This window comes from Pongo pygmaeus, chromosome 9 (assembly GCF_028885625.2).
Source record: "Pongo pygmaeus isolate AG05252 chromosome 9, NHGRI_mPonPyg2-v2.0_pri, whole genome shotgun sequence".
Classification (NCBI taxonomy): domain Eukaryota; kingdom Metazoa; phylum Chordata; class Mammalia; order Primates; family Hominidae; genus Pongo; species Pongo pygmaeus.
In genome coordinates, this window is record NC_072382.2 from 84,153,633 (window position 1) to 84,175,045 (window position 21,413).

The following is a 21,413-nucleotide window of genomic DNA, read 5'->3' on the forward strand; positions in this document are numbered from 1 at the left end:
AAAAAAGCTACAGTAGAATAATATAAATATTGTAATGGCAATAAAATACCAGAACTATTAATTTTACATTTAGTAATCATTCAGTATCAATTAAATGGGTAAAATGGATATGTTGGCTTGAATGACATATAACTGAAAAAACACTTAAGAACTGTATAGAAATTGAATTAGACATATGAGTAATATTAGTAGGAAGGGGAGAGAATATTTGATTCCAGGTAGGCTATCAAGCAGGATGCTTTTTCAGCACAGCCCTGGAGTAAAATCTGTAAACTTTGAAAACAATAACATTTTTGTTCTTATGCAATCTTTTTTTTCAAATGTATTTATTGTTTTGGCTGTAGTCCCTGTATGTTAAAATTGTAGTGTCAGTGTTAATTCTCACTTATCTTCTCCAGACCTTACTCCCTAATTTTCTCATTTTCATTTGCCCCAATAAGTGCCAACCTTACCTTGAATAGAATAGTGGATTTATCAGCTTACAAGGACTAAAAAGCCGTCATTTCCAAAAACATCTGTCCAATAAGTCTGCCTCAGTGACTACATTTCTAGCATTACAATGTCATTCTTAGTACACTGATTTGATCTTTACAAATTACATAAATGTATAAAATTGTCACATGTACCCCAAATTATATACATCTATTATGTATGTATCAATAAAAAAAAAATTTGTATGCTTTTTCTCCTGTTAAAAAGAATTCTTTTCTTTTTGAGACAGGGCCTGGCTCTATCACCCAGGCTGGAGTGCAGTGGTGCAATCTTGGCTCACTGCAGCCCCCGCCTCCCAGGCTGAAGTAATCCTCCCACCTCAGCCTCCTGAGTAGTTGGGACTACAGATGCGTGCCACCATGCCTGGCTAAGTTTTTGTAGAGACAGGGTTTTGCCATGTTGCCCAGGCTGATCTCAAACTCCTGAGCTCCAGCAGTCTTCCTGGCTTGGCTTCCCAATGCACTGGGATTACAGGTGTGAGCCACCACACCCAGCTGATTCTTTAGAAGACCAGTATTGCATTGTGATTGCCTCTGGGCAGGAAAACTAAGGGGCATCAGTAGACTATGCAATTACTTTCTTCCTCTTTTAAAAAAGTCTTGTTAATTTTTAAATTTACATATTTTGGTATACAATTCTATGAGTTTTGACAAATGCAAAGAATCATATAACCACCACCGTAATCGAGATACAAATCAATTCTATCACCTCAAAAAAATCCTCTTGAGCTGTCTCATTTATAATTTTTGTGATTAAAAATGGTTATTTTTCAAAAAGTAACGTTTGGGCCAGTGCGCCTTGAGTGCACCAGTAGTTCCAACTACTAGGGAGGCTGAGGCAGGAGAATTGCTTGAACTCAGGAGGTGGAGGTTGCAACCAGCCGAGATCACACCACTGCACTCCACCCTGTGAGTGGGCTACAGAGTGACACTCTGTCTAAAAACAAAAACAAAAACAAAAACAAAAAAAAACACTTTAAATGTTTCATATAGTTATTCCTTATTCAAAAAGTATGCCTTTTTGGGTTAAGACAGTGACATTTCAAATAGCCTTGTAGAAATATAAGCAAGGAAATGCTAAATTATACCATTATTGATCATTAGTACCTTAGCTTGTAGTTTAAATTGTTGAAGAGAATTAGGACTCCACCTGGCATTGTGGCATAAACCAGTAGTCCCAGCTACCCAAGAGGCTGAGGCCTGAGCTCAGGAGTTCAAGACCAGACTGAGCACATAGCGAGATCTTGTCTCAAAAAATAAAAGAAAAAGAATTAGGACTCAGAAAAGGTAAAGGGTGTGTGTGTTTGATTAGATAGAGGATGGGATTGAAGGCCTAAGGAGGAGATTAGGGCCTGAGATGGAACAATGCGCATGGAAGGATATATATGTGTAGTGTGTTCTGAGTAATATAAGAGACCTAGATTCTCAAAGACAAGAGGGCACCAAAGAAAGAGATGAGTCCTGTAGAGGGGTGGCCTTCATGTAAAAAATGATGTATCTTAATCGGGAGCTACAGACTTGGGATTCTGTACTGAACTTATACAGAATAAGTAACTTACTCTTCAAAAGTCGCTTCCCCAGCCGGGCGCAGTGGCTCATGGCTGTAATCCCAGCACTTTGGAAGGCTGAGGCGGGCGGATCGCCTGAGGTCAGGAGTTCAAAACCAGCCTGACCAACATGGTGAAACCCCGTCTCTACTAAAAATAAAAAAAATTAGCCAGGCATGGTGGTGGGTGCCTGTAATCCCAGCTACTCAGGAGGCTGAGGCAGGAGAATTGCTTGAAACCAGGAGGCAGAGGTCGCAGTGAGCCGAGATGGTGCCATTGCACTCCAGCCTGGGCGACAAATGCAAAAACTCCATCTAAAGAAAAAAAAAAAGTCACTACCCCTTTCTGGGCCTGAATTTCATAATCTGTAAAATAGTAAGGTTGGACTGAGTATATACCAAGGTCCATTTCAGAGTTCTCCAGCTAGAAGCAAAACCCTGTGTGTATGTGTTAGTTCTTTTCCCCTAAGGTTTTGTCCTCTAGTTTTAACTAGAGAGACACGTTTGGGATATCAATAACCGAATTCTAGCAAGCATTATGATCTCTTCAGATTTCATGTAGTTTGATGTCAGAAGCTGCATAGCAAAGCTAAGCCTGATCTGAATTGGCTTCAAGTGGATAGAGCTGTATGACCCTCAGTCTTCTCATGTATAGAATGACTTACATACTCTAAACTTCCTTGTAGTTTTCATATTTCATGAGTATGAAACCTATGAAAACTTACCAGTGTTTTTTCTATTCACACTTCCTTTGAGTCTGCAGCTGCTGTTCTTCTGATTTGATTTTCTTGTTGTTTATTTTTATTAGCCACTATTCGTTCCATACCTTTTATATGTCAAAACGTTTGATATTTAACCTACGTTATTTAAGGGCTTTTGTACTGCTGCTGTACTTTATAGGTGCATAGTTATGGTAAAATCACACCATGCCTCCTGCTCTGACTGTGGATAACATATTCCTACAGCAGGATCTAATTTCAATAAAAATTAAAAGAAACACTAGAGAGAGGAAGAAGGGGAGAAGATAAATGTGGCTTTAAATAAGACACTTTATAACATGGATCTTCTTTAGATCATTGCGATAAGTAGGTAGAAAGACATCACAAAGGGAGTCTGCTTGTATTGATAGCAAGAAGAAAAAAATGACTTCATGCCATAAATCACTGGAATTATTCAGAATTTTTGTTTTGCATGTTATCCTCCATTATGAGGACAAAGACAGCATAATGTCTCTATGTAGTAAGTGTTTGGTGAATGTTTATTAAATAAATAGGGATTTTCATCATGCGTATAGTAGTGTTTCTTAATGTTTTGGATCCATGGACTTATAAAAATTTTATAAAAGCTATGGCTACATCCAGGATGTTACCTCCCTCCCCTGCCACACACAAAAGGAAACAGCCAAGTCCCTCCCCTCACTCTAACCATTCCCACATCTATATTGTGTAAAACCCACGATTTTAAACTGTTTGCAGCCCCTCTGTAATCCATTCACATGACCCAAGAAGTCAGCCCTGGAAACATCTCTGGGTATCCAGGTAGACTAAAAGCATAGTTCCATTAATTTATAGTGCTATATGGTTCTGCCATGTTTTATTGGTCCTTTATAGACTTGAGAAAATCACACCATGCCTCCTGACCATTAACAACTGGTCACGTTCAGTCTTCCTTTTTATGAGTGGAAATTCCATCCAATTTGCTTTTAGGTTCATTAATATGTACTACAACCAAAAGATCAGCATTATATATTTTATCTTTTTTAGTTTTTTGAAGTACAAATTATGCGATTTTACAGATAAATTATCTCATGGGTAGCATATGTCTGGCTTTCTAGGTGGAGTGATTCCTATTTCTTTTTGTACCTCTCCCCGTTCAGAAACTCACTTTGAGGCCAAGAGTGGTTGCTCAGGCCTGTAATCCCAGCACTTTGGGAGGCCGAGGCAGGTGGATCACCTGAGGTCAGGAGTTGGAGACCAGCCTGGCCAACATGACAAAACCCCGTCTCTACTAAAAATACAAAAATTAGCCTGGCATGGTGGCACACACCTGTAATTCCAGCTGCTCGGGAGGCTGAAGCATGAGAATCACTTGAACCTGGGAGGCAGAGGTTGCAGTGAGCCGAGGTTGCAGTGAATCAAGATCACACCACTGCACTCCAGCCTGGGCAATAGAGTGAGAGTCCATCTCAAGAAGAAGAAAAAGAAAAAAACTCACTTTAAACTCTGCTAGACCATTGTCCTTGTATGTGAAATTTTATCTGGATAGAAGAAGGTGAGGAAAAAAAATTTTCTTGTCTTTTAGTGGAGGAGAATGACATGTAAAACAAGTATTCTTTAAAAATTCCAAATATGGTATGACAACTACCCCATAAAGTTGTGAAAGTCAAATTGGTGAAAGGAAAACGAAGTGCTGTGTAAATTACAAAGTTTTCTAAGTATCCGCCTGGTCCTTACCTTGCTATAGAATCTTTTTTTTTTTTTTTGAGACGGAGTCTAGCTCTGTCGCCCAGGCTGGAGTGCAGTGGCGCAGGCTCCACTTACTGCAAGCTCTGCCTCCTGGGTTCACGCCATTCTCCTGCCTCAGCCTTACAGGTGTCCACCACTACGCCCAGCTAATTTTTTTTTTTTGTATTTTTAGTAGAGACGGGGTTTTCCCATGTTAGCCAGGATGGTCTTGATCTCCTGACCTCGTGATCTGCCCGCCTCGGCCTACCAAGGTGCTGGGATTACAGGTGTGAGCCACCACGCCCGGCCTACCTTGCTATAGAATCTTTAGGCCTAATATAGTCTATCCGGAACAGCTATTTGGATGCTTGCCTCATCTTCAATACTGGTTTCCCTTTTATACATGACTGCAAAACTGACTCTCACCTAGGTTTGTGATGTTACAAACTCCAGTTGTTTACTATTATTATTAAAGTGGGAAACAGGGAGTTCATTGATCAAATGGATTAATGTTTTGAGTACTTACTATACACCAGGGGCTCTTAAATTTTTACATTTAAGATTTTACATTTTACATTTAAGATCTTAAAATTTTACATTTACATTCTGGATGGAGAGTGATAGAATCTCCATTGTTCACTAGCCACAAGCCACACCATTTGCAGCTAACATTTGAATGCTTGCTATGAGCAAAGGCACTGTTCCAAGGGCATTACATGCACATCATTCATATTTCTCATTTAATCTTTATAACAACTCCTTAAAATACTGGTAATATTCTTGTTCCCTAATTTGTCAATAAGAAAACTGAAATTTAGAGATTATACAATTTGCCTAGCACTATTGGAAAGCTGGGACTTTGAACCCTGGCTGATTTGACTCCAAAGTCTGCACTCTATTCCAATAGACTGCCAGTGCCTCCAGAATTAATTAGCATTAATCTTTTCTGTTGTTTATGATCTAAGTGTGGCTGTCCATGGCAGGGAGTCAATGAGGGAGGCATTAATGGGGAATCACTGGACCACTTCTGAGAGATGTGGTGCCCTCCCTCACAAACAAGTTTCTTGTGGTGAAATCAGGTTGGAAGGATAAGAGAGGCTGAAGAAGGTGGAGGTGGTGTGGTTGGGCCTGTTTAGGAACTGATTACATCTGAGCCTCTGGCCCTTTTTCCTGCCAACTGACTCAGAGCTGGCAGATGGGCCAAAGTCCAGGCAGGCTGATTTCATGGGCTGTATACTTCAAAAGATCTGATTCCTGGTGCTACTAAGCACATTGCTTTTCGGAAGGCACAGTCTTGTGAGGGAGGGAACAGGATGGTCTCCATGAGGTGTTTGTGAAAGCCCTAGGCAATGTTTGCTCTAATCCAAATATATACAGCTTGTTTTGAGTTTGGCAATAAAACACAGAGCCAGCCCTAAGCAGGGCTGAAAATTGAGTATTTAAACCTTAAGTATTCTGCAATACAGCAACAGTCAAGTATATGGGTCCTAGAGTCAGATAGAACTGAAATGTAATCTTGACTTCACCACTCAGCTGTAGATAAATTACTAGACCTCAGTTTTCTTGTTCGTGAAATGTGGATTTTAGTTATAGAGTACCTACTTCATATGGTTGTCGTGAGGATTAAACAAAAATGTATACCACAGTAACTGAGACGTAGTAAACACTCTTGAAACATTAGTCATTATTCATTTTTTAAAATTTTTCCTTCAAATACTTTCCTATCCAATAGTCATTATTCATTGAAAACTTCTATTTTATAAGAGGATCTCAGCACTTAAAATAAATTGATTCATCATGTTTTCACTTAACAGACATTCAAAAGGCATTTATTTTGTGTTGGGTAGATGGATGGAGAAAATAGCAATAATTTTTGTCCAACACCTAAAATGAGCCAAACTTTTTTAAAAATATTGTCTCATTTTATGTTCACAACAGCTCTATGAAGTATTTTCCTATGTTATAGATGAGATCATGGGCCAAGAGAGGCTTAGCAACATGCCTAAGATCATATAGTCAACACTGTCTAATTCTGAAGCCTATGAATAAGGTAGCATTTATCCCCATGGAAGCATAGTATTCAGCAGGCAGGCAGACACATGAACAAGTACAGCTGGCACGTCTAGCCTCAGGTTCTGCATCCATGGATTCAACCAAAAATGGATTAAAAATATTGGGGAAAAAACAAATAATAAAACAATTAAAAATACAAATTTTAAAATATAGTATAACAACTACTTACATAGCTTTTACATTGTATTAGGTATTATAAGTAATGTAGAGATGGTTTAAAGTATACAAGAGAGTACTACTCTCTTGTATACTACTCTCTTGAGTACTACTGATCTCCAAAGTCTCAGCAACAAGACCTGTGGCCATAAAGTGGGAATAAACAATCCAATTTTTAGCAATGGTTGGCCCAGATTCACTTATGAGTGACAAATGAGAAAGGTACAACATGATATTCCAGGAAATCAGAAGAGCTAAATATATCTGAACCTTTGAGAGTATGGCCTGTCCATACAAAGGCAGAATCTACATGTGTCAAGTGCCTTCAAGAAACATTCTACCAAGATATGCACCTCCACAAAAGTAAGAAAAAGAGAAAAAAAGATTTTAAAATTTTATTTTATTTTTTTGAGATGGAGTCTCGCTTTGTCCCCCAGGTTGGAGTACAGTGGCGCGATCTCGGTTCACTGCAAGCTCTGCCTTCCAGGTTCACTCCATTCTCCTGCCTCAGCCTCCCGAGTAGCTGGGACTACAGGCGCCCACCACCACGCCCGGCTAATTTTTTGTTGTTGTTGTATTTTTAGTAGAGATGGGGTTTCACCGCGTTAGCCAGGATGGTCTCGATCTCCTGACCTCGTGATCCACCCGCCTCAGCCTCCCAAAGTGCTGGGATTACAGGCATGAGCCACCGCGCCCAGCCTTTAAAATTTCATTTTTAAAAAATCACACACACACAAAATACATTCTAGTTTTTAAGAAAATTGACTTAGATTTAATCCAGCTCTGCTATTTGCTAACCGTGCAATTTTGGGAAAGTAGCGACCTATTGGAGCCTGTTTCCCATCTCCAAAGTGAGAATGATTAATGCTATACCTACTTCACTGAGAAGAAGAGTGTATCATGGTCATATTGACCCCTCACTATGTGCATGGAGATGCTGAGCTAAACTCTTTACAAGCGTTTATTTAATCTTCAATATATCAGTGAGTAGAGGCTAAGCAGTTTACCAAAGCATTTTCCTTTTCCTCCTGAGCACACAGGACTGTATTTCCTGGCCTCCTTTGCAGTTAGGTGCAGCCACATTACTGTGTTCTCACCATTGAAATATGGAAAGAAATGACCAATACCACCTCCAGCCCTGACCCATAAAACTTTACTTTCCATTCTTCGTGCTGTCATTCTTCCTTCATCTGCCAGAGGATTCAGCAGAACCATTAGGTGCACACAGCTCTTCCCTCTTCCCACTACTTCCAATGTGCATTGAACTGTGATGTGAGCCAGAAATAAACTCTTATTGTGTTAAATCATTAAGATGTGAGAATTGTTTGTTGCAAGAGTTAGCGTACCCTGACTAATACAGCAAGGTTTGACAAGAACCCAGAAAAGGGAGAGATAAATTGTTTACAGTGTCTGCTAGATAATGGAAAATAAAACGGGCAATAAGCATCATTAACTTAAGGAAGATGAAGATTACCTTCATGAGATAACTTATGAGTAAGTGTCTGTAAAAGTCCTTTGGGTGAAGTGTGAAAAATGTCAAGAATCACAGATTTACACTCTGCTTTCCAAAGGTTTTTACAGACACCACTGGGGACTCCTCAATGAATGGAGACATGACCCCTTTAGTATCTCATGCTCTACAGCCTACTAAATCAGTTCAACACATTCCTCTGAGTTAGAAAAAAAAAAAGAATAACAAGTATGAATGCATTTTTTTACACTGCCTTGGGAATCCTTCCTCTACCTTAATAATGTTTTCTGTTTATTCAGATCAAAGAGCTGAAGTGTGTTTAAGGTGTTTTCCTCAAGTCGGCCTGAAAGTAACCCATAGTTTCCTTTACTCTAACAAATTTTCAGGACATACTGTACTTAGCTGGAGCCATATTTTTAGCTTGACTCATTATATTCCTGTTATTTGGATTATCCTTGGTAAACTAAATGATCTCATGGCATATTTTTCAACTAGAATATATTACTATGTTTTTCTATTTTTCATACTTACTTGCAAAATTGATTTCTATGGAATTGCCTGGATAGCTAATTAGGCTCTTGGTTCATATTTTTTGCTCAAATGCAGATGAATTATTTATTGTTGACTTTGATGAATCAGATCATCAACACAGCCTCTCCGGACTATCTGTTACTATCATGCTTATCATGCTACTTCCCTCAATCCTATGACTTTTTTTTTTTTTTTTTTTTTTGAGACAGGATTTCACCATGTTGCCCAGGCTGGTCTTGAACTCCTGGCCTTAAGCAATCCACCTGCCTTGGCCTCCAAAAGTGCTGGGATTAGAGGTGTTAGCCACCACCCACAGCCACAATCCTATGCTTTGGAAACATTCAGGACCTGGGCAGTGAGTTTTGAAGACTTAATAAATATAAATGTTCATGGAAGCTATGTGGAGGTTGCAGAGAGCCAAGGTGGTGCCACTGCACTCCAGCCTGGGCAACAGAGTGAGACTCTACCTCAACAACAACAACAAAAAATGTAATTTACACCTTAACTGATTAAAGGCATAAACACATAGGGTCATTTCAATAGATGCAGAAAAAAAATTGTTTGACATTTATTCATTAAGAGGACACAAGCCGACTTCATGTTTAGACAGACCTGACTTCCAGGCCTGGCATAGCCACCAATTAGGTGTACATGACCTTGGCAAGTTATTCAACCTCTCTGAAGTCACAAATACAATGGAGATGGTAAAACTCACTTTGCAAGGTAAATAAGATATATAGACTGTTGTCACTTTTGAACCTGGGTACAAAGATGATAAATAAAATACTAGCAAACCAAATTCAAAGTATATATCATAACCAAGTATATCAGAAATACAAGTTTCATTTAATATTTTTAAAAATTAAAAATGTAATTTACAGCTGGGCACTGTGGCTCATGCCTGTAATCCCAGCACTTTGCGAGGTCGAGGCGGGCAGATCACCTGGGGTCAGGAGTTGGAGACCAGCCTGGCCAACATGGCGAAACCCCGTCTCTACTGAAAATATAAAAAATTAGCCGGGCGTGGTGGCGGGTGCCTGTAGTCCCAGCTAATCGGGTGGCTGAGGCACGAGAATCGCTGGAACCCAGAGAGGACGAGGTTGCAGGGAGCCAAGATCGTGCCACTGCATTCCAGCCTGGGCGACAGAGCGAGACTCTGCCTCAAAAAAAAAAAAAAAAAAATGTAATTTACACCTTAACTGATTGAAGGCATAAACACATAGGGTCATTTCAATAGATACAGAAAAAAAAATTGTTTGACATTTATTCATTAAAAATAAAACTCTTGGCAAATTGAATGTAGATTTCTTAAACTGATGATGGGTATCTATAAAAATACGGCTAAAAAAGCAGAGCTTTTTTAATTGATAAAGAGTATCTCTTAAAAGTATATCATTATACTTAATAAAGAATGAAAAATTTCCTTTTGATACAAAACTTAGCCAGGCTTAGTGGTGCATGCCTGTAACCCCGGCTACTCGGGAGGCTGAGGCACGAGAATCACTTGAACTCAAGAGGTGGAGGTTGCAGTGAGCTGAGATTGTGCCTCTTCACTCCAGCCTGGGCGACACAGAGAGACTCCGTCTCAAAAAAAAAAAAAAAGAAAAAAAATCCTTTTGAGACCAAGAATAAGAGACTTCTTTATTTACCATTGTCCTGGAGGTCCTAGCCAGCTCAGTAAAACAAAATACATATAAATAAAAGGTATTAAGGATTGAAAAGGAAGAAACGAAATCTAAAAACCACTATATATAAATTATTAGACTTATTAGAAACTTAGAAAGTTTATTGAACACAAGGAAAATATGGAAAAATCAATTGCATTTTTATATACCAGCTACAAATAGTTTTTTAAAGTTTTAAAGATAGACAATTTATCATAGCATTAAAAATATCAAGTACATAGGACTCTAACAAAAGATGTATATATCTCTAGAGGGAAGACTGAAACTTTGTTCAGAGACATTAAAGAAGACATAAGTCAATGGAGAAATATGCCATGTTCAGACTCACTGTCCCCTTCACCCTACTTTTTATTGCTCTGGGTATAGTACCCTACATGGAACCCAAGTCCTGTGCTTCAGAAAACTTCCTGCCTCCAGTTCTTCCACGTGGAGGATCAGTCAGCTACAAACAAATGTCAGTATAAGAAGGAAGAACTCGGTGGCTCACTCTTGTAATCCCAGCACTTTGGGAGGCTGAGGCGGGCGGATCATGAGGTCAGGAGATCGAGACCATCCTGGCTAACACAGTGAAACCCCGTCTCTACTAAAAATACAAAAATTAGCCGGGCATGGTGGTGGGCACCTGTAGTCCCAGCTACTTGGGAGACTGAGGCAGGAGAAGGGCGTGAACCCAGGAGGCGGAGCTTGCAGCGAGCCGAGATCACGCCACTGCACTCCAGCCTGAGAGAGACTCCATCTCAAAAAAAAAAAAAAAAGGAAGAACTAAAAACTGTTCAGAAACAGCTCCTGATAGTCTCAGCACTGTTGTATCCAGTCCTGGACGCAAGGTTACTTTTAGTAGCAGGGATGGCAAGGAACACTCTACTGGGTTGCATGGTGGACCCTGATCTTAGAGAGTTCTCCAGACAGAAGAAGAATAGACCGCATTTGTAGACTGGTTCACTCTATCCAAATCATATTATTTCTTTTGACCCTTAGTACAATCTTATGGGGAAAGAATTTGTATTATCTCCATTTCATATGCGAGAAAGCTAAGGCTCTTCAAGGTTAATGCCGACCAGTACACACAGTCACTCATGGAGCTAGGACTCAAACTAGGCTCTTTGATATAAAATTCAATGCAGTCTCATCTATAAAAGCAATATTTCTTCCTGAGAGCAGTCCTGTCCTACCACATTCACCAGGGAAAATACAATGTCTTATGGACTCCTGAATTTTGGATGACTGCACAAACCTTTTGCTGGTGCCTCTATTTTCAAACAATGAGTTTCTGTAGGGATTATATTTTTACATCTTAAGAAGGAAAGGAAAGAAGAGAAAAAAGAGAGAAGAGACTTTACAGTATTTCTCTTACAAATTGGCAGTTGCTATTTTTAGACAAGCCAAAACCTCCCTTCTCTTACCTGTGAAACTGAGACAATAGACATGCCTCTCTCTCAGGCTTTGGAGGATTAAATAAAGTAAAGAAAAAGAGAATTAGCCAGGCACAGTGGCTCACGACTGTAATCCCAGCACTTTGGGAGGCAGAGGCAGGTAGATTGCCTGAGCTCAGGAGTTCGAGACCAGCCTGGGCAACATGGTGAAACCTTGTCTCTACTAAAATACAAAAAATTAGCCGGGCGTGGTGATGTGCGCCTGTAGTCCCAGCTACTTGGGAGGCTGAGGCAAGAGAATTGCTTGAACCCGGGAGGCGAAGGTTGCAGTGAGCCAAGACCGCATCACTGCATTCCAGCCTGGGCGACAGAGCAAGACTCGGTCTCAAAAAAAAAAAAGAGAGAGAGAATTAAATAAAATTTTTTAAAAAGGGTTCACCACTGTGCTCAGCCCATGACATGTGTTCAATAAGTGCTAGCTATTGCTGTTGACAACTACTACACCATCAGAAGATAACCTTGTGGGCTTTACAACCAGAGTGCTCCCCAAAGCAGGACAGAGGAGACACAACACCAGAATGACTATAGCCTTCTTTTGCCAGGTCTTTGTGCCATTCTTGAAGAAACATCCGTTCCTGGTGAACTGCAGTGGGGAGAAAGACCCCTAGGAACTAAGTGTTTTGACTCTCAGTACGTGATTCACAAGGAAAGTCACATTGTTTAAAATATCTTCTTTGTTCATTTGTTCATTCTTTCATTATTTTATTCAATAGACTCTTTTATTGAAGAGCCAACTATGTTTCAGGCACTATGCTAGTATGGAAAGAAATATGTCACAAGATGGCATTGCAGAGGAAACTGTGGCAATCATCTTAGGCTTCATAGTATGGGGGTTCTGGACTGTTCATTGGGAGGAAGAGGGGGCAGAGTATCAGGTATGGTGGAAAAAGCACAAGCTTTGGCATCAGAGAGATCAGGATTTCAAAGAGCGTGCTACTCACTTTCTGTGTGAACTTGAACAAATCCTTCACATCTCTAAACCTCCATTCCCTCATCTGTTAAATGGGAATGACACACATACGTTCTATGATGGGTTATTATAAAGATTCAGTGGGTTCATGTAAGTGAAATGCCTGGCCCCTAATGGATCCTCCTTCTCACAAAAGCAATATAGGGGTGCTCTGCCTCTACAACTTCTGCACTCCACATTGCATTTTTTTTTTTTTTTTTTTGAGACAGAGTTTCACTCCTGCCCAGGCTGGAGTATAATGGTGCAATCTTGGCTCACCGTAACCTCCACCTCCCGGGTTCAAGCGATTCTCCTGCTTCAGCCTCCCAAGTAGCTGGGATTACAGGCATGCGCCGCCAGACCCCGGCTAATTTTGTATTTTTAGTAGAGGCAGGGTTTCTCCATTTTGGTCAGGGTGGTCTCGAACTCCTGACCTCAGGTGACCTGCCCACCTTGGCTTCCCAAAGTGCTGGAATTACAGGCGTGAGCCACTGCGCCTGGCCTCCACATTGCATTTTTATCTTTTGTGTCTTCTTGTTCCTTTTAAGCTTGACCTTAATTTTCTGTAGAACCTGCTCTTGTACACATAATAATAATAATAATAATAATAATAATAATAATAATAATAAATGGAGAAGTCGGTAGAATACACCATGTACTTTGTCCCTAACTAGGAAGCCACCTTCCCACTTCTCTTCCCACACAGCCATTATTGCTTCAAGCACACATTACAGGATCTCAAAGTCCAACTGTCCTTAATTGTCCATAACCAAGCATTTCAGGCCGTCTCTGATTAGTACATCAAGCGCATCCATTTGGTGCAGGTGGAGTATTTCCACATTTGCTCTTTATACCTCAGTAACTGGTCAGGCTATTCAGAGGGAAAAAGAATCTTGCAAGGCAGTTGGCTCTAAAGGAATGCTGAATATTTCATTCTTAGGCTCTTGTTGCATCAGAACAAATCCCCTTTGTCTTCTGGATACAGAGTGATGGCGTTGGTTCTTTATGTATATTCAAACCCTGCCCTAAGCACTGAGAAAGTTTGCTCATTTATTTACGTATGCCTTTATTCATTCATTTAATAGCTTTTATTGAGCAACAACTATGTTCCAGGCCTGTGCTAGATCTTGGGGATATATCGCTGAGAAAGACTGGCAGACTTACATTCCACCAGGATAGGCAGACCAAAAAAACATGTCATCAAATAAGGAACAAGAAAATTGTGACAAGTACTATAAAGAAACTGTATCTGGATAGTGTAATTGGGCAGAGAGGGATGCAGAGAGATGGGGTGGTCAGAGTGGACCTTTCTGAGGAGAGAATATTTAAACTGAGTCCGGAAGAATGAGAAGCCAGTTATGTGAAGAGCCAGGAGAGAGGTTTCTCAGCAGGGGAAAGGTTAAATGCAAGGCCTTTGAGTTGGAGAAGAGCTTGATAGGTTTAGAGAAATGAAAGGAGAGTAGAGAGGTTGGCAGAAGACAAGCAGGGTTTTGTAAACTAGGATGATAGATTTTACTTTAAGTACAACTCATTATGCATTCAACAAACACTAATTGAGTGCCTAATATGTGCCAGGCACTATTCTAGATGCTGAACATGGAGCAATAACAAAACATAACAATCTTTCCCTCTTGAAAGTTATATTCTAGTGGGGAAGATAGGAAATAAACAAAATAAATAAGTAAAATAGATGGTAATTTTAGATAGTGCTAAGGAGAATATAACAAACCAAGGAAAGGAGTTAAGAAGTGTAGGACTGTAATTTTAGTTAAGAGTGGCCAGATAAGGCTTCACTGAAAAACTTGCATTTAAGTAAAGGTTTGAGGTGTCCATGTGCTGCCCAGGAGCAAAATCCCGGGCCACTTCAATATTTAAAGGTCAGGGAGAAGACCAGGAAAGGAGAATGACAAGGACCATTGGGAAAAATAAAAGAAAAATTAGGCACATGTCCTGAAAGCTGGAAAATATATTTCAGGGAGAAGAGAAAGCAACCATGTAAAATGCTGCAGATGGTAAATAAAGATGAGGACTGAAACATGATCATTTGTTTTTTATTTGTTTGTTTTTTGAGACAGAGTCTCACTCTGTCACCCAGGCTGGAGTGCAGTGGCACGATCTCAGCTCACTGCCACCTCCACCTACCAGGTTCAAGCAATTCTCTTGCCTCAGCTTCCCGGGTAGCTGGGATTACGGGCGTGTGCCACCACACCCGGCTAATTTTTGTATTTTTAGTAGAGACGGGGTTTTGACATGTTGGCCAGGTTGGTCTCCAACTCCTGACCTCAAGTGATCTGCTCACCTCAGCCTCCCAAACTGCTGGGATTACAGGAATGAGCCACAGTGCCCGGCCCAACACATGTTCATTTGATTTAGCCACGGGGAAGTTATCGATGACCTTAAGAAGAGCAGTTTCACTGCTATAGTGGAGATGAAACCTGGGTAGGAATATGTTCGGGAGAGAGTTGGAGAAAAGAAACTGAAGATTCAGAGTGTAGACAACACTTTCAAGGAATTTGCTGTAAGGGTAAGGAATTTGAAATGGGTCACCGGCCTCAGGAGAATTTAGATCAAAAGAGGTTTTTCTCCAACTTTAAAAAACATGTTCAAACGTACAGAAAAGTTGAAGAATAGTAGAATACTCATATACCCTTCATCTTATTGCAGCAATTGTTGACATTTTGCCAGATTTGCTTTCTCTCTAGAGAGAGGATTTTTAAAATCTTTTTCAAATTGCTAAGTGTAATGCATATACAGAAAAATTGACAAGACAAAAATATATAACTCAATAAGTGATCAAAAACAAGCACATGTAACCACCACCACTATCAAGAAATGTGCTTTTGGGTTGGGGTTTCGTACACAGCCGAGCAGCTCCCTCGCTGTGATCTATTCAGTCAGTCCTCAACACAAGGGTTTGTAAAAAAAAAAAAAAAAAAAAAAAGGTAGCACCGTCATAGTCCCCTTGTGCCCCCTCGCTTCCATCAACACATAACCGCCATCCTGAATTTATGGTAATAACTTCTTGCTTTTCTTTCTAATTTTACCATGTAAGTTTCTAAACATGACAGTTTAATTTTTGCTTGTTTTTGAACTTTAAGAATCGAATCATTTATGTAGTAATATTATTTTACATTTGACCTCTTTAGCTTAATATGTTATGTGTTTATTGTTCCACTGTAGTGTTCTGTTGTAAAAATATGCCAGCTTTTATTTATTCATTCTACTGTTTATAATGATGTTAGTTGTTTCCAGTTTTTTGCTCCTATGAATAATGCTGAGTGCTGCTATAAATATGCTTGTTTATGTCTCCTGATGCACATATTCATGCATTCTTATCCAGTACTTTCCTAGGAGTAGAATTGCTGGGTTGTAGGAATGTATATATTCAACTTCCATAGCTAATACAGAGAGTTTTCCCGATTGGTTATACCAATTTACCTTCCCATTAGCAATGTATGAGAGCTGTTGCTCCATGTCTTCACCAACAGTTGGGATTGTCTGTCCTCCTGAGTGGGTGCACAGTCATATTTCATTGTTGTTTTAATTAACATTTCCCTGAATACTGACATTCATTGACCATTTGGATATCTTCTTTTAAAAAGTGCCTGTTCAAGATGTTTGCCCCCTTATAAAATTAGACTTTTTAGACTTTTTCTTATGATTTGTAGCTGTTTTTCTTGTATACTAGGGATATGAGTCCTAGTAGATTATATGTCTTGCATGTATCTTTTCTCACTCTGGTTTGCTTTTTCATTTTCCTAATGCTATCTCTTGATGAATAAAGCTCTTCATTTTCATGTAGTCAAGTTATCAGTCTTTTCCTGTATTGTGCTTTTTTGGGTTATGTGTAGGAACTTTTCGTCGTCTCAAGGTGGATACACTCCTGTGTCATCTCCTATAAGGTGTGTTGTTCTATCCTTCATATTTAGGAATATAGTGCACCTGGAGTTTTTGTATTGTCTTTTCTTTTTTAGCATTTGGATATCTAATGACCCAGAATCATTTATTGAAAAACTTTTTCTTACTGTTCTGAAGTGTCATTTTTGTCATAAATTAGATGTCCTTATGGAATTTCATTTCTGGGCTTAGTGTTTTCTATCCTTGCAACATTACCATACTGACTTAATTGCTATAGCTTTATAAATCTTGATATTCAATAGGACAATTGCTCCAACCTTGTTCCTTTTCAAAAGTTTCTTTTCCATTCTGGGTCTTTTCCATGTTTCTATAAATTTGAGAATCACCTTATGGAGTCTTATAAACCAAGTCCTCTTGGGATTTGGATTGGAATTGTATTGAATCTGTAGATAATTTGAGATGAAGCAGTATCTTTAGTGTCATTGGGTCTTCCAATCCATGAATATGGTATAGCCTCTCCTTTATTTAGTTGTTCTTCTTTTTTTTCAGGTGGGTTGGGAGAGAAGGAGCCAATTCAATGTCTAGTCTTTATTGGAAAGAAGAAACTTTACAGCTCATTTTGAGCAACTTAGTGCAGAGGCTCAGTGGGTCAACTGGCAGGGCACCAGATTGTAATGGATTTTACAGTTAGGGCATTGATGGGTCTCATCTTTGTGCAGCCAAAAACTAGAGGACAGCACTGTTGTACTCTTCACAGATGCAGCCCACTATTCACTTGTTGGTGATGGTGGAGACTAAATTAGGGTCTTCTTTGGTGCCAGAAGTTTCCTTTTGGAGTAGTGTATTCTATGGGTCCAGTCCCTTTCATGCAGCCATTATGACCTACATCTCCAGTCCAGACACATCATCATCAGTAGGAACACCACCTTCAGATGCCATGGAGCACATCAAGGCCACCCACTGGAACCATGGGCCCTCAGAATCTGCAAGGCCAGCACTCCAACTCTGTGGCATAACCTTGAAGCCATATGCTCACAACAAGCAGCAGCACTTCGGGAACAGGCTGCAGAGACAACTTGAGTTCTTCCTTAATTTCTCTCAATAAGGTTTATAGTTTTCTATCTACAGGTTGTGTACTTTTTCTTTGTGTGAATTTATTCCTGTTTGAAACTTCAGATGCTGTGGAAATTGTATCTTTTTAAAAAAATTTTCTAACTGTTTATTGTTGGTATGTAGAAATATAACTGATTTGCATATTGGTCCTTTATCCAACAACCTTCTTAAATTCACTTTTTAATTCTAATAATTTATCTGCAGATTCTTTTGGATTTTCTTTGTATGTAACTTTGTAAATAATGCCAGTTTATTTCTTCCTCTTCCTCACTCTGACATTCTAAAATATCTCCTCTTTTCTATAAGTACTTTAAAAACAATGATTAAACAATTTATTTATCTGAAGTTTATTTTGAGCATTGAGTATGCGGTGCGGCTCTAAGCTAATTTTTTTCTCAGATGGATATCCTGATTTTTATGTAACAGTTATTAAATAAACCATCTTTCCTCAATAATTTGAAATGAGACCTTTATAATAGATTAAATTCCTATATGTATTTGATTCCATTTTTGTGGGATTTTTTTGGATCACTGAACTCTTTTCTCTTTTAGTTATTGTAACTTTAAAATGTTTTAATATTTGGCAGATCTTCTTATTTATTTTTGGAATATATATTTCTATTCTTATTTAATTTTTCATATAAATTTGGGAATCAGCTTATCTAATGCTAAAATAAAATTCTATTTAGATTTTTATTAGGAGAGCTTAAGTTATAGATTCTATTTATAAAGTTGAGCTTTCCAGATAGGTGCAGTGACTCACACCTGTAATCCTAGCACTTTGGGAGGCTGAGGCAGGTGGATCCCTTGAGCCTAGGAGGTAAAGGCTGCAGTGAACTGAGATTGTGCCATTGCACTCCAGCCTGGGTGACAAAGTGAGACCCTGCCTCAGAAAAAAGAAAAAAGTTAAGCCTTCCTATCTTTTTCTCTGTTTCTTTTCTTTTCTTTTTTGGCAGAGTCTCACTCTGTTACCCAGGCTGGAGTGCAGTAGTACAATCAGCTCACTGCAACCTCCGCCTCCCAGGTTCAAGTGATTCTCCTGCCTCAGCCTCCTGAGTAGCTGGGACTATAGGCATGCACCACCACGTCTGGCTAATTTTTGTATTTTTAGTAGAGACAGTTTTGCTATGTTGGGCAAGCTGGTCTCGAGCTCTGGACCTCAGATGATCTGCCTGTCTCGGCCTCCCAAATTGAGCCACTGCACCTGTCCAAGGGCTACCTTTCTAATGGTTCAAATTATTTGTGTCACTTAATACTTTAATATAGATCTTGTGCATATATCAATTTTTTTCTAGACATTTATCTTTTTTGTTGGTATTGTTAGTACAGTTATTTTCTTCATTATGTTTCCAAACTGGTCATTGTTTGCTTGAATGTTGCTTATTAACTTTTCTGTGAGTTAATTTTTGGTTTTTTGTTTGTTTGTTTTGGTTTTTTTTTTTTTTGCTTTTGCTTTTTTTTTTGAGACAGAATCTGACTCTGTTGCCCAGACTGAAGTGCAGTGGCACAAACACGGCTGAATGCAGCCTTAACCTCCCGGGGTCAAGAGATTCTTCCACTTCAGCCTCTCAAGTAACTGGGACCAGTGGCTCATGCCTGTAATCCTAGCACTTTGGGAGGCCAAAGCAGGTGGATCGCTTGAGCCCAGGAGTTAGAGACCAGCCTGGGCAACATATGGTGAAACCCGCATCTCTACAAAAAAATTAAATACATAAATACAAAAATTAGCTGGGCATGGTGGCATGTGACTTTAGCCCAAGCTATCTGGGAGGCTGAGATAGGAGGATTAATTAAACCAAGGAGATCGAGGTTGCAGTGAGCCATACTCATGCCACTGCACTCCAGTCTAGGTGACAGAACCAAACTCTGTCTCAAAAACAAACGAACAAAAATTTAAACTGCAAATTTACATATGAATTCAATACAGTAGACATTTAAACCTTGCACTGCCACATAAGTATTTATTTTGTGAAAAAAATGACATACTTTTTGAATATGTATACATCAAAACCAAAAATTAAATGTTTACTTTTTTGTTTATTGACAACTTTTTGTTTGTTTCTTGTTTTTTGTTTTGTCTTTTGAGACAGGGTCTCACTCTGTTTCCCAAGCTGGAATGCAATGGCACCATCAAAACTCACTGCAGTGTTGATTTCCGAGGCTCAACTGATCCTCCTGCCTCAGCCTCTCCAGCAGCTGGGACTACAGGCACGTGCCATCATGTCTGGCTAATTTTTTCCATTTTTTGTAGAGACAGGGTCTCCTTATGTTGTCCAGGCCGGTCTTGAACTCCTGGGTTCAAGTGATTGTCCTGCCTCAGCCTCCCAAAGGCTGGGATTACAGGCATGAGCCACTGTGCTAGGCCTCTATTGACAACTTTTTTTTTTTGAGACAGGGTGTCACCCTGTTACCCAGGCTAGAGTGTAGTGGCACAGTCTCCACTCACTGCAACCTCCAGGTTCAAGCAACTGTTGTGCCTCAGCCTCCCAAATAGCTGGAATTACAGGCGTGCACCACCATGCCCAGCTAATTTTTGTAGAGACAGAGTCTCATCATGTTAACCAGGCTGGTCTCAAACTCCTAGGCTCAAGCAACCGCAAACTGCTGGGATCACAGCCTCCTAAATTGCTGGGATTACGGATATGATCCACTGCACCCAGCTTTTACTAACTTATTAAGTAACTGGAGAGTTTAGTCCCTACAGTTTTGTGATGCATTTTTAGGTTTCAGTTCCCAGAGGTCAATTTTTACAAATCTTGAAGATGCACCTCTGTCCAGCTTGCCAGCCTTTTTCTGTTATTTCCTTGACTGTGTTCATATATATTCTGATTCTTTCCAATTCCTTCCTGCTTTACTAGCTGTTTCTTAGTATTAATTCCTTGAGTTGCCAAATAAACTCAAAACTTTAAATTTAATGTGTACATAGAAACTAAATCCACTTTCACTTGTTTAAGTGGGTCCAACTTCTGCAACAACTCATTTCAAGAACCAGACATCATGGTCTTTAGCATATCATCCACAGCACCAATGTAATTCTCAAGCATTGACAAATATTCATGAATTTCCACTGGATAGCCTTCATTAATTTCTTCGTCTGCCATAATGACTGACTCACAGCCTTCAACTCCAGTCTGCCAGAAAGTGGCCAAGCAATGATGGTATCAATTCATACTTTCATTTTGGTTTAATATTTACTTTTTTTTTTTATTGTTAGAGACAAGGTCTCACTCTGTTCCCACTGAAGTGCAGTGGTGGGATCATGGCTTTCTGCAGCACAGAACTCCTGGGCTCAAGCAGTCTTCCCATCTCAGCTTCCCAAAGTGCTAGGATTACAGGCATTAGCCACCAGGCCCAACCTAAAAAAAAAACAAAAACAAAAAAAATCTGTCTTTTTAGGAATTTATTATATCAAGTGTATGACTAGCTTTGGAAACAATATACTAAACAACTATGTAATCAATTACCTCGCTAGGCTCGTCAAACACTAGCTGATTACCATTACAAAAGTATTTGTCCACTGAAAAGGCTGGGAATAAAAGTAATAACACATATGGAAGGAAGTTGATAAATGTTGATAAATGTTACAAGTTAAATAGAAATATTTGATTTATCCAAGATAGGCGATGATACAAAGTCTGCTTTTACAGACACGACTATAATATC

At 39.4% G+C, this 21,413-nt stretch overlaps 1 pseudogene; it reads right to left on the reverse strand.

The window, feature by feature from the left end:
- Positions 1–16,916: 16,916 nt before the first annotated feature.
- Positions 16,917–20,851, reverse strand: LOC129008699 (nuclear nucleic acid-binding protein C1D-like; annotated as a pseudogene).
- Positions 20,852–21,413: the final 562 nt, after the last annotated feature.